We start from the raw sequence: 12,268 nt of genomic DNA on the forward strand, positions 1-12,268 counted from the left end.
AGAAACAAAATCAACAATTTGTAAAAAAATGTTTAAACATACCGTATTTTTCCCAGCACACCATTATCGTACACCTAATGTACAGACAGTCACAACTAACTGAAAAGCAACATCCGGAACATGTCCTCCTAATACATTATGTTCCCGCAAAGCTTATCGACTGCTGCTTTGAGCTTTGTTGTCAGCAACAGCTTGGAAAGATTCTCAGGCCACGAAGGAAAAGCTTGACACCTCCATAGTGAATGGATTAATGAACCCTCTCCAAGAACACTGAATTAAACCTGACACTGTATCCATTTATTTTTCAAAACCTACCTGTCTTTATTGATTATAATTACCGTACTTTAAGGTCAGTCATGAGCTTATTTCTTTGTAGTATCTGCTATTAAAAATCTACTCTACTAAACAAACGAACAGCAAATTATGATAAAGCTGTAAAAATCGTAAGTTGCTTTCTACTTTCTCACAGTAATAAAGCTTTGTTAAGGACAGTTTGTAGATGTCTAAGGCTAAAAATCTCTAACCTAATTAAAGAAAATGTTTAAGCTGTGTATTTTTGCTCAAAATCAGACTTTCATATGTGAACACAGCATATCTGTTAGCTGATGCACAAATTCTGCTGCATTCACTTGATTTGAAAATGCTTCCATTGGGCATTTATGAATACCTCGCAAGCAGAAAGGAGCTGAGGCAACCTTCATCTGAGATTGAGGGTTCTTTAGTCCCGGATATGTTTATGGCGCTGACAGTCAGCATGCTCATCAGTCCATCCCCACCATTTTAAATCAGAAAATCAATAGCTGCTTCCCTCTTTTACTGCAGAGTCCATCCTGATCTCCAGTTCTCTTCAGTCATTCAACATCCTGTTGCAGTCCATAGGCAATCTTGTACCTTTATCCTTTTCTGTTTCTTTGAGTCAATTTCTCATGGTTTAAAACAACAATGAAAAGCAAACTTATCAAAAGACTCACATGGTCTCACCTGTTGCCTTCAGCTGGTTCTCATAAAAAGGGCAAGCAGTTTGCACTATAAATGTAAAGACTAGTGCTGTCAAAATTATCGCGTTATTATCGCGTTAACGCGAGGCCATTTTAACGGCGATAATTTTTTTAACGTTAGATTAACGCTATGTGGTTTTATGGTACAATTTTTCAAGTACATCCCGCTGCAGCCTGCGAGAAGGCGGGGCTATTTCCCCCCAGTCTATGCATTTCTCATAGGCTTCGAGAGCGGAGCACCTCAAGGGAAAAAGACGCTCATACACTGGGTGGCGCTAGTGCCTTTTCTTTAAGCCCCACCACCAACAAACAAGTTGAGTGTCTGGTAACTAGTAGCAACCTGAAATACGGTGAGAAAACAGATTACTGAGGTGAAATGGAATCTGCTACGGCACTCTCGCCGTCTGTGTACGCCACAGGTCAGTATCGCGTGTGTGTGTGGGTGGGTGGGTGCTTGTGTGTGTGTTCTCATTTTTGTTAAGAGTCTGAAAAGTAACTTTCTAGAGCATAGACTACCTCCATCTAGTAATGTCGGTCTATTGATTTTGATGTATTGATTGAATATTGTTCATTATTATCTTGGTTAATTAACATCTAATGTTAACTGTACTACATTTTATAGCAGTAGGGTAAAATGCTTGTCTTTGTTCAAAAGACTGTATTAACTGTAAAGACTGTCTTTTACATCAGCCTGTTTTCAGGGCCTTTTTTTTTGGCTACATATTTGTTATTTTTTGGTACATGCCTCCCCATCTTCTTGTCATATGTTTCTATGGCATAAATCAGTGTCTGTGACCTGTTTTCATTTTTAAAAAAGAACATTGGCACAAACCTAGCCTGTATGTATTTTTTGTATGTCATCGAGAGTATTTAAATGATTTTCAATCAGAAAAAAAATTTGCGATTAAAATGCGATTAATCGCGAGTTAACTCAGGCATTGATGCGATTAATCGCGATTAAAAAAATTTAATCGATTGACAGCACTAGTAAAGACACTAACAGGTTGATTTCAGAACACCTAACGGGGATGAAGTCACATGGTTAAAGCAGACAATTAAACTCTTGGCTCATTAATTTAACTGATTAACACAACTGCTTTTGCTTTAAGAATAGAGTAAACCAAAATATCCTTTATAGCCCAGAGTCAGATATTTTAGAGAAAAGCAAACCCCGAAGTAACATTTAGTGCAGACAAGACTAAATATCCTGTAAAAAGTTGCAAGACTAAGAAATTATTAAAAAGTAGTTGTAGTGTAGTGTAATGTATAATTTATCTCCTGTCTGAAAACCTGCAAAATATGCCTCTCTGGTCATCCTTAAGGAACAGAAAAATGAACCATTCAGAGAAAAATGGGAAAACTGTGATAATATCAGCAAGGATGTAAACAGTTACGGCATCTGATGGGAGCAGTACTATTTATAAACACTAACAGCGGCTGGGTGGACGGATCTGCATTACCAGTCTTTCACTCTCCAGTGCAGCAACAGCCTAATGTACACGGTTGGAGGCATTACCCAACACTGATGTTACTTTTGCTATAGATCTTCTGTCTCCCACTATCTGCGCTGTGTTTAAAGCATATTTGAAGACAGAACTGGATCTCCTAATGAGTTTGTGTAACCACTTCTGATCTGCAATAGATAGTACGCTATTCCACCAAACTGTTTAACAGAATTCCGTAAAAATTCAAAAAATATCCACTGGACTTGGTTTTCAAGATTTGAAGACGTTTCGCTACCTCTCCAGGAAGCTTTCTCAATTCAAATGTCTGGATCCGCAGTGAGTTTGAGTCTTATATAGACAACGCCTTGTATCGCTTGGAAACATGCAATAGAAACCGATGAATGGGTCGTTAGTTCGATCGTTAGCCTGTAATATCTGAAACTGTTTAACAGAAGATTGGTGTAAATATCACAATATTCTAATCTCATGTAAAATTCAAACATTTATATTTTACTGAGGATTTATTTTGGTTTGATCCTTGTTTGGGAGATCTGGTGTTTAGATTATGAGGCCCAACTGAAACAACTGATGGGAAAAGAGCAAAACTACAAAGGGGCAACGTCATTACCACCCATCTTTCATATTACAAGATTCTTTCTTGTGGCAGGAGTGAGGTCACTGCTGAGTTGAGCTGCAATGTCTTCAACCCACAAGGTGCACCTTAGCGGCCCCTCTATAAATGAATGCAGTTTTTCTCTGAGAAGTACATATATGTTTAAGCAAATTGAGGATTTTAGTGTCTTTCTGGAGACGTAATAAGCCATTTACTTTTCTTTTATTAGGTCAAAATAATTGTATAAAAAACAAACAAAAAATCTAAACTAAACAAGAACATTTCAATTGGAGGTTTGAAGAGAACAAGCTTTGAGTCTATTATTCTCTCCTCTTCTCTGTCATTATGGCTGAACTCAGTGAACCAGGCTGTTCCTTGCAGCAACAACCACTGCAGCGAAGATGAAAGCTTTCGCTCTCTGCCTCAAAACCCCTCTTACATTGACTTTTCCATCTACTGTACTGCGTCAAGGATGCTTTGTGTTATGCTTGATGTCAGGATAAGACCTGCAATACGAATACTGCATGAACAAGACTGCTTCTGTGAGTTATGGAAATCTAGGCATTGTACGATATATGTATATATAAAATTATATTACATCATTGTGTTACATCATTGTATTATCAACATGTAATCACTCCTAATAGTAAAGGATAAGTGTACTTAGGAGAACATTCCTGTAAATGCACCAACAGGGGCAGGGTAAGTGAATCCAATTTCCTGTTGACAGTAAGCGTGTGGAGGACAAGAAGCACTTTGGGAATTAATAGTGGGAAAGCTTTGAGATGTAAAGATATAATTACAAATCTAATTCCAGGAAACAGAACGTTATATGTGTTAGATATTCCTCAGTCATCACAACTATAAAGTACTTTATATTTCACCCATTTATTCCCAAATTAGTCCATGTTTTAGCAAATGTGCTGAGAGGACAGAAAAAAGGACTTTAACAATCTGATCCTATAAGTTTCCTTTAGTCTGTGCTGGTTATGACGTAAGTGCAGTCGTTCCACACACATTGAACTATAAACAGCTACAGCGCCAATAACTACTACTGTGAATGAGAGATTACTGCTAGCCCAGGAAATCTCATCCTTCAAATAAAAATGTAGGGCAATGAGCAAAGTGCAAAGCCCAACTCAAAAACATTTTTTAGAAAAACAAAAGATGTTTTCTACACCCTCAAAAAACATAAATACAAAAAGAGGAGTTGAAGTCAGCCTTTACACCTCTGAGCCTCCAGTGAGGCAGTCGCAGCTCTACAGGTGCTGGTCATAAAATTAGAATATCATGAAAAAGTAGATTGATTTCAGTAATTCCATTTAAAAAGTGAAACTTGTATATTATATTCATACATTACATACAAACTCATATATTTCAGATGTTTATTTTGTTTAATTTTGATGATTACAAATGACAACAAATGAAAATCTCAAATTCATCATATCAGAAAATTAGAATATTACTGAAGACCAATAAAAACAAAGGATTTATAGAAATGTTGGCCAACTGAAAAGTATGAACATGAAAAGTATGAGCATGTACAGCACTCAGTATTTAGTTGGGCCTCCTTTGGCCTGTATTACTGCAGCAATGCGGCGTGGCATGGAGTCGATCAGTCTGTGGCACTGCTCAGGTGTTATGATAGCCCAGGTTGCTCTAATAGTGGCTTTTAGCTCTTCTGAATTGTTGGGTCTGGTGTATTGCATCTTCTTCTTCACAATACCCCATAGATTTTCTATGGGGTTAAGGTCAGGAGAGTTTGCTGGCCAATTAAGAACAGGGATACCATGGTCCTTCAACCAGGTACTGGTAGCTTTGGCACTGTGTGCAGGTGCCAAGTCCTGTTGGAAAATGAAATCTGCATCTCCAAAAAGTTGGTCAGCTGCAGGAAGCATGAAGTGCTCTAAAACTTCCTGGTATGTGGCTGCGTTGACCCTGGACCTCAGAAAACACAATGGACCAACACCAGCAGATGACATGGCACCCCAAACCATCACTGACTGTGGAAACTTTACACTGGACTTCAAGCAACGTGGATGAAGTGCCTCTCTTCTTTTCCTCCAGACTCTGGGACCTTGATTTCCAAAGGAAATGCAAAATTTACTTTCATCAGAGAACATGACTTTGGACCACTCACCAGCAGTCCAGTCCTGTTTCTCTTTAGCCCAGGCAAGACGCTTCTGACGCTGTCTGTGGTTCAAGAGTGGCTTGACACAAGGAATGCGACAGCAGAAACCCATGTCTTTCATACGTCTGTGTGTGGTGGTTCTTGAAGCACTCACTCCAGCTGCAGTCCACTCTTTGTGAATCTCCCCCACATTTTTGAATGGGTTTTGTTTCACAATCCTCTCCAGGGTGCGGTTATCTCTCTTGCTTGTACACTTTTTTCGACCACATCTTTTCCTTCCCTTCGCCTCTCTATTAATGTGCTTGGACACTGAGCTCTGTGAACAGCCAGCCTCTTTAGCGATGACCTTTTGTGTCTTGCCCTCCTTGTGCAAGGTGTCGATGGTCGTCTTTTGGACAACTGTCAAGTCAGCAGTCTTCCCCATGATTGTGTAGCCTATAGAACTAGACTGAAAGACCATTTAAAGGCTTTTGCAGGTGGTTTGAGTTAATTAGCTGATTAGAGTGTGGCACCAGGGGCCATCAATTTTGAACCTTTTCACAATATTCTAATTTTCTGATATGATGAATTTGAGATTTTCATTTGTTGTCATTTGTAATCATCAAAATTAAACAAAATAAACATCTGAAATATATGAGTTTGTATGTAATGTATGAATATAATATACAAGTTTCACTTTTTAAATGGAATTACTGAAATCAATCTACTTTTTCATGATATTCTAATTTTATGACCAGCACCTGTATTAGTATGATGTAGTAATTCAATTTTGTTCAATTCAGTTTACTTATAACGTGCTAATTCACAACAACTGTAATTTCAAGGCAATTTACAAAAAGTATGAAATTATAAATATATATTGGTGACCTGTCCAGGGTGTACCCCACCTCTCTGCCATAGACTGCCGGAGATAGGCACCAGCCCCACCACAACCCTGAAGATGGATGGATATCCATCCATCTATATCTATATATATCTATATATATATCTATATATAGATATATCTATATATCTATATATATATATATATATATATATATATATATATATATGTGTGTGTGTGTGTGTGTGGTAAAAATACAGGAAAACCCAGAATTGAGTCATTAACTTTGCAAAATATGCTACTCCTTGATGAGCACGTAATGAAAGCAGACATTCACTTGCTGTTTACAGTAAATGCCTCTTCTCATGTAAGAAGCCTTAAATAATCAAGTTCCATCTTATAACAAATATCTGAGAGTTCTTTATGTACCTACCACAACACTTTGCAACCAAACTGCTGCTTTATTGGTTGTTTCTAGAATTAAAAAAATATATATTATGGAATATCAACACATTGAGAATCATTGTGCAGCTCTTACCGTCAGTAAAATTTTGTTTTAATATAATTTTGTTCTTCGGTAGGTGTTCCTGCCGGTGCTTTTTGTTACTGACAAGGAAAGATATTAAAGAGTAAATGATTCAGGGATGTCCTGACTTTCTTTTATTTCGAATACCACAGATGTATTTCCTTTTTAAAAGGGTTTTAGAAATGATTCCAAATTTAAAAAAGTCTTAGTATTTGTTAGTTTAGACAGATGCTGTGCACAGTAGACATAAACTGTCTTACAATCTGTATAAACCTCACCTCAAAGGTGCTGTCCATTGTACTGGACAGTTGGTTAGCTCTTGTTATTCAGTAGAAACAAAAAAAAATATATGAATTGTTGCAGTTGCAAAATGTGTGTGTATTAATTAGCTGCTTAGTCAAGGAACTGTTGTCAGACAACTTTTAATGTTTTCTGACATTATTGCTTTATATTTTAATGCCTTGCAGAAATGTAGAGTTGAGATTTGGTTTAATTATCCCATAATCCAATATACAGCAGTAAGAATTAAATGTGGTAAATGTTCTTTAAGAAATATTGATTTCCACTCAGAAGGCAAAGAAAACCTTTTATAACTTTTAGAGTAATTTGATCAGGACAATTGTACGAAAGGTACAACCTGGTGTTTTTTTTTTTTAAAGTCTCGTTAGAGGTGTACATCTCTTGCACGGGATCTTGTGCTCAAGGATCTGGAAAGAGTCTGGGCAGAGACTCAGCTGAGCCTTTTTAACAGACTTTATGAAAGAAAATGTAAGGCTAAATGCTGTATCAGAATCAGAGGCTTCAGTAACAGAAATCTTCAAAAGAACTGACACCATTAGTCTGGAACAGTGAAAAGAAATGTTTAGATGTGGAGTTTTGACATATCTATTCATTGATTTTGTTATATACATTTTTCAAACTTGTCTCATAGCAGTTTGCGGTACAAAGATTTCCAACAATTGACATTAAGTCAAGATTGCATGTAGCTTTCAAGTAGACAAACCTCATTGCTGCAATATAATCTGTGAATAATCTGTTTTTTTATGACTCTTGAAATTATTGAAGTGGTAAACTAATATTTCCTATGAGATACAGGTGGTGCATTGAACAAAGTAACATGACTGATTGATTACTATGTGTGGGTTAGACTTAATGATGTATTCAATGACTAAATGCAGAGATAGGATTTTAATTCTTTTAACCTTTGTGTTTTTCTTTTTCACAGAATATGCTCAGAAATGTGTCACACCGGATCTGTAATATTTGCCCAGAAAAGTGTAACGATCAGTGGATGCAACAGAAAACTCTGCCCTGTCTGCTCTCTCAACTTACCTGAATTAAAAAAATACACCAATGACAGGTCCTCTTATACTAGTGAGGCACATGGACAGAACTTGAGGTTGGTTAGAAACCTGCTGGAATCACTCATCAGTGGTTGAAAAAGAAAAATATAACCTTTTGTCTACTTGCTGAATACATAAAAAACACAGTAGTTGTTTGCTTGAATTTTTATTTAAAATTGGTGCCAAGATTTTTCTAACACCTCAACTTAAATCAAAATACCAATCCCATGATAATCAAAAATAAAATCAAGAGTGACATTAGTTCAGTCCAATTGGTGAAGAACCCAATCAGATGCAATCTGGGATTCAGTTAACTTAACAAGGTAATAAGCTTCACAGACTTTGGAGAACAATGGCAGACACCTGTGGGAAGAAGATGTTGTTTTGACAAACCTTCATCTCTTAAAGGAAATTTTGAAGTAAAAGTTTGAAAAGCAGCCCATAAAGTTAAAGATTTAGATCTAAGGAGAACAGGCTGAATCACATTCACTAACCAGTAGAGGGATAACTTATAACCCTATTTGCAGATTAAAATGTCTTGTTTTAAATTATTTTGTTTTATTCCTACATTTGATCAGAACCTTTTGTTTTTTTATAGCAGATCTCCTGTCTGTGCTTTTCAAACACAGAGTTCACAAAAAAAGTCTTTGAAGATGCTTCAACACAGTAGAAATGCTTTTCTTGGGAGTGACTGATGATATCCGATGAGAAGCATGGTCAAACACATCTGAATCTGTTTAAATTAAACTGTTCCCAGGTTTGACTAAAGCTGGCCCTGCCTGCCTCCTGCTGTAATAAATGAGGAGCTAATCGGACTCAGAGTATTTGTTTCAGACATGATACCTAAACTTTCATCTCATCCAAACTAACCTCACACTTTCAAAGAATATGATATGACTTTTGAATAAATGCAGTTCTTGCCAAAGATAAACACATGAGAGTGTTTGTCATATTTATTCTGAGATAAAAAAAATAAATAAAATTACTCCAAAGATTTTTAACCCAATATAGGGCATTTTACTGTATGTGGAACCAATTCTGCACAGCAGCAGATCCAAAGAGATCTGTTCAAATTAATGTACAGAAGTACAAGTCATCCAGATGTCTCATCACTTGTTAAGGTCTTAAAAACAAAAACAAATGAACCCATCAGCTATAAGGCAGCAGATTAGGGTGTCCTTCAAAGGTTGAGGCCTGCCATGAACTGAAGTATTATCTGCCCACAAAATATGTTGGCTTTTATTATTCTGATGCATGCAGTTTGTATCACATACCCAGAGGTGTCAAGTGACGAAGTACAAATACTTAATTACTGTACTTAAGTACACTTTTTAGGTATCAATATTTTACTCCATTACTTATTTTTCTTCCTACCTCTGACTTCTACTCATTACATTTTCACACAAGTATCTGTACTTTCTATTCCTTACATTTTTCAAACAAACGTTATTTGTTACTCTTGGCTTCAGTTTTATGTTATAAATATTTATTTCATGTCATGCGCTCAATACAATGCAGATAATTGGCGCCATCCACATCTAGTGAAAACTAATGTAATTGGATGAGTCATATAACGCAAACACTCAATGGCTAGCTAAAGGAAATCATCAGAAGCAAGCAGGTTTTCTTTAAACTGCAAATGTGAATTGTATATGCCATGCTACAATGTCAGATACAGAAAAAGATTTTGAAATGGACACAGTCGAGAGCGCATCGGGAGACTGATACCAGCAAGACCTCCCTCATCCTTGGCCCTATCACAAAGAATTTTTCGAAATAGTCGAAAAATTGAGCTTTAAAATTCATATAGTGGCATTTGGCTGTTTTTTTTTTTTTTACGTGCCATTATACTTTTATACTTTAAGTAGTTTTTGGAGCACATACTTTTTCACTTTTCCTTGAGTAAAGAGATGAAGTTGAGTGTTTTTAAACTGCAGTATCTATACTTCTACTTAAGTAACAAACGTGTGTACTTTTGACACCACTGCACATATCTGGAAAAAAAAAAGAAAAAAGTACAAGCACCAGATACATCTGTATAAACTTTACTTAATGCGCTTTGCGAACATAAAAGCTGCTTTTAAGGAGCCTCTGACCTTAATGTATACAAGCATCGACAATAAAGCAGCAGGTGCTTCTTTGGCGCTCAAATTACATTCAGTGTAAATGTAGTATAGGAGTGTTTATTGCGTGTGTTCACTTTTGGCAGAATTCTGACCCAATATTTATTAAAATAGAAATATTAGCCGTGATTGCAGATACCACAGTTTTAATCCAACTGTATTCAACCATTAATAACTGACGAACTGCAAAAAAGAGGTACTACATTTCTAAAACACCAACTACAAAATTTGGCCGGATAAATATACATTTTTTGTTGCAATTTTTACATGTCTATCAAAAATTTGTCTATATTTATTCCCTGCCTCTGAGAATGGAAAAGCTTTCAGAGTTAAGCTGTTCTTAATTTTACAAAAACAAGGATGTTCACAACTGGTGAAAAAGCACTAATGTGTGCATTCTGCTCCAGGGCAAACTTTGTGATAGAATGTTTGCCCAGTTTCATATCGCCACATCATACTAATGATTTCTAGCTCATTTTACAGGCTCAGCTCACTAGAGCGGAACCCTATCAATTCTCAAGAAACTGTTCAAATGCCTAATTTAAGTATATTGTCAACAGTAATACAGAACTGCAGAGAAAATGAAACATGTATTCAGTCATTTTTGTTTAATATAATTTAGCAGCAAACTATGGAAACCAGAAGTCCTCAATGTTAGCCCTGTGTTAAGTACACATTTTTCTTACTGTTAGATTATAATTCTAGTAAGAAAAAGCTGTATTATTTTCAAATAATGAAAAAAAGACATTGAACAGAAGCCAATAATTGTATTTGCAATGATGTTTTCCAACTGGCCACACATGAAGCCAAATAGCTTACCCAGGCGGAGATGACGCAACCTATGGTGACTAAACAAATGCAGCGAGAAGAGGAAAAAAAAAAAAAGTAAAAAACAAGGAAGAAACAAGGGCCCCCCTCCAGAGAACTGTTTCATTTGTGTCACTGATCACCTCAGCAGCTGAGAATAAGCTAAAAAGGAGGGAATCCTCTGCTTCAAAATCAGGATCTTCAAGCTGGATTGACATTTAAGGCAGTTAACACAAAGAAGGTTAAAGTCTTATGATCAGATGAGAAAGGCGGACCATATGTACCAGCGGTTGTGCATGATTGTAGAATGGGAAAAGCTCTTCATGAATGAACATTTCTTTTAAAGACTCATCTGTTTAGCTGACTTTAACTTCCAGAGATTACAATTTGTAGTATGTTGTTAATATGAGCTGCTTTTATCGATGCAATATTGAGTCATGTGTCTGTTCTACTGTACAGCCCTTTGGTAGCATTAAAGTATGCAAAGTGTTCTATAAAAATATTTTTGATTAATTGATTAAAGAAATTAAGAAAGTTAATTTCAAGTGGTGAAAAATAAAGACTGACTCTAAATATCTCAGCTTCATTTGGAACCAACAACTACATGATTAGACCTTGGACAGTGAGGACACATTTAGATTGTTTTTAAATGAATCAAGCAAACTAAGATTGAACTTATGAAATCATATCCACAAAGTCCTGACTAAAACCCCACAGCAGATATGTCAGAAGGTCTGTGCTTACAAATCGTGGATTTTCAGAAACAATCAATCTAAATAAACTGAAATTCTGAAAAGGAAATGGGTCAAGTATTCAGCCAGAATTTTACCAGGAGAAGGTTGATCTCAACAAAAAGTCTCGCACTAATTCTTTAAATATAATCTCCACATTGTGTGAAGACAACTGCAAAGTTCTCAAGTAATCTAGGCATTTTTAAAGGATCTAGAGCTACACCACTGCTTTGTACTGTGGACAATTGCAGTTTCAGGGTTTATTGTTTGAGCTTTGGTACATCCCAGACCATTTAAATATTTTTTTTTTCTGATAGGGGCAGCTTTGCACAGATTTGGGAATCATTAAGACAAGGAGATGTTCCAGCAGAACAAATTATGACACACTGGAACTGATTATGAGATGAACTCTGTCTCCAAAAAGCTCCAAGAACAATCCTGGTTAAGCGATTAGAAATTGGGGTCAAAGGCAGGAAACCGACTTAGACACCTGATTATTAAAAATGTGCCAAAATAAGTTTTTTTTTTTGTAAAGAAAAGGAGAACATTTACCTAAAGCTTTAAAATGAAACAAATATCAATATGTACAGACAGTTCATTGTGGCTAAAAGCAAAAAGAAAAATTAAGAGACCAGAAGGTATTTCTGTAGTCATGAAAACAGTGGCTTTTTAATGTAAACACTACATTCGATTGGTTTTTCCAGCACGGACATCCCACATGAAATAAC

Source organism: Cyprinodon tularosa, unplaced genomic scaffold, assembly GCF_016077235.1.
Source record: "Cyprinodon tularosa strain WSP-4 unplaced genomic scaffold, ASM1607723v1 ctg332, whole genome shotgun sequence".
Classification (NCBI taxonomy): Eukaryota; Metazoa; Chordata; class Actinopteri; order Cyprinodontiformes; family Cyprinodontidae; genus Cyprinodon; species Cyprinodon tularosa.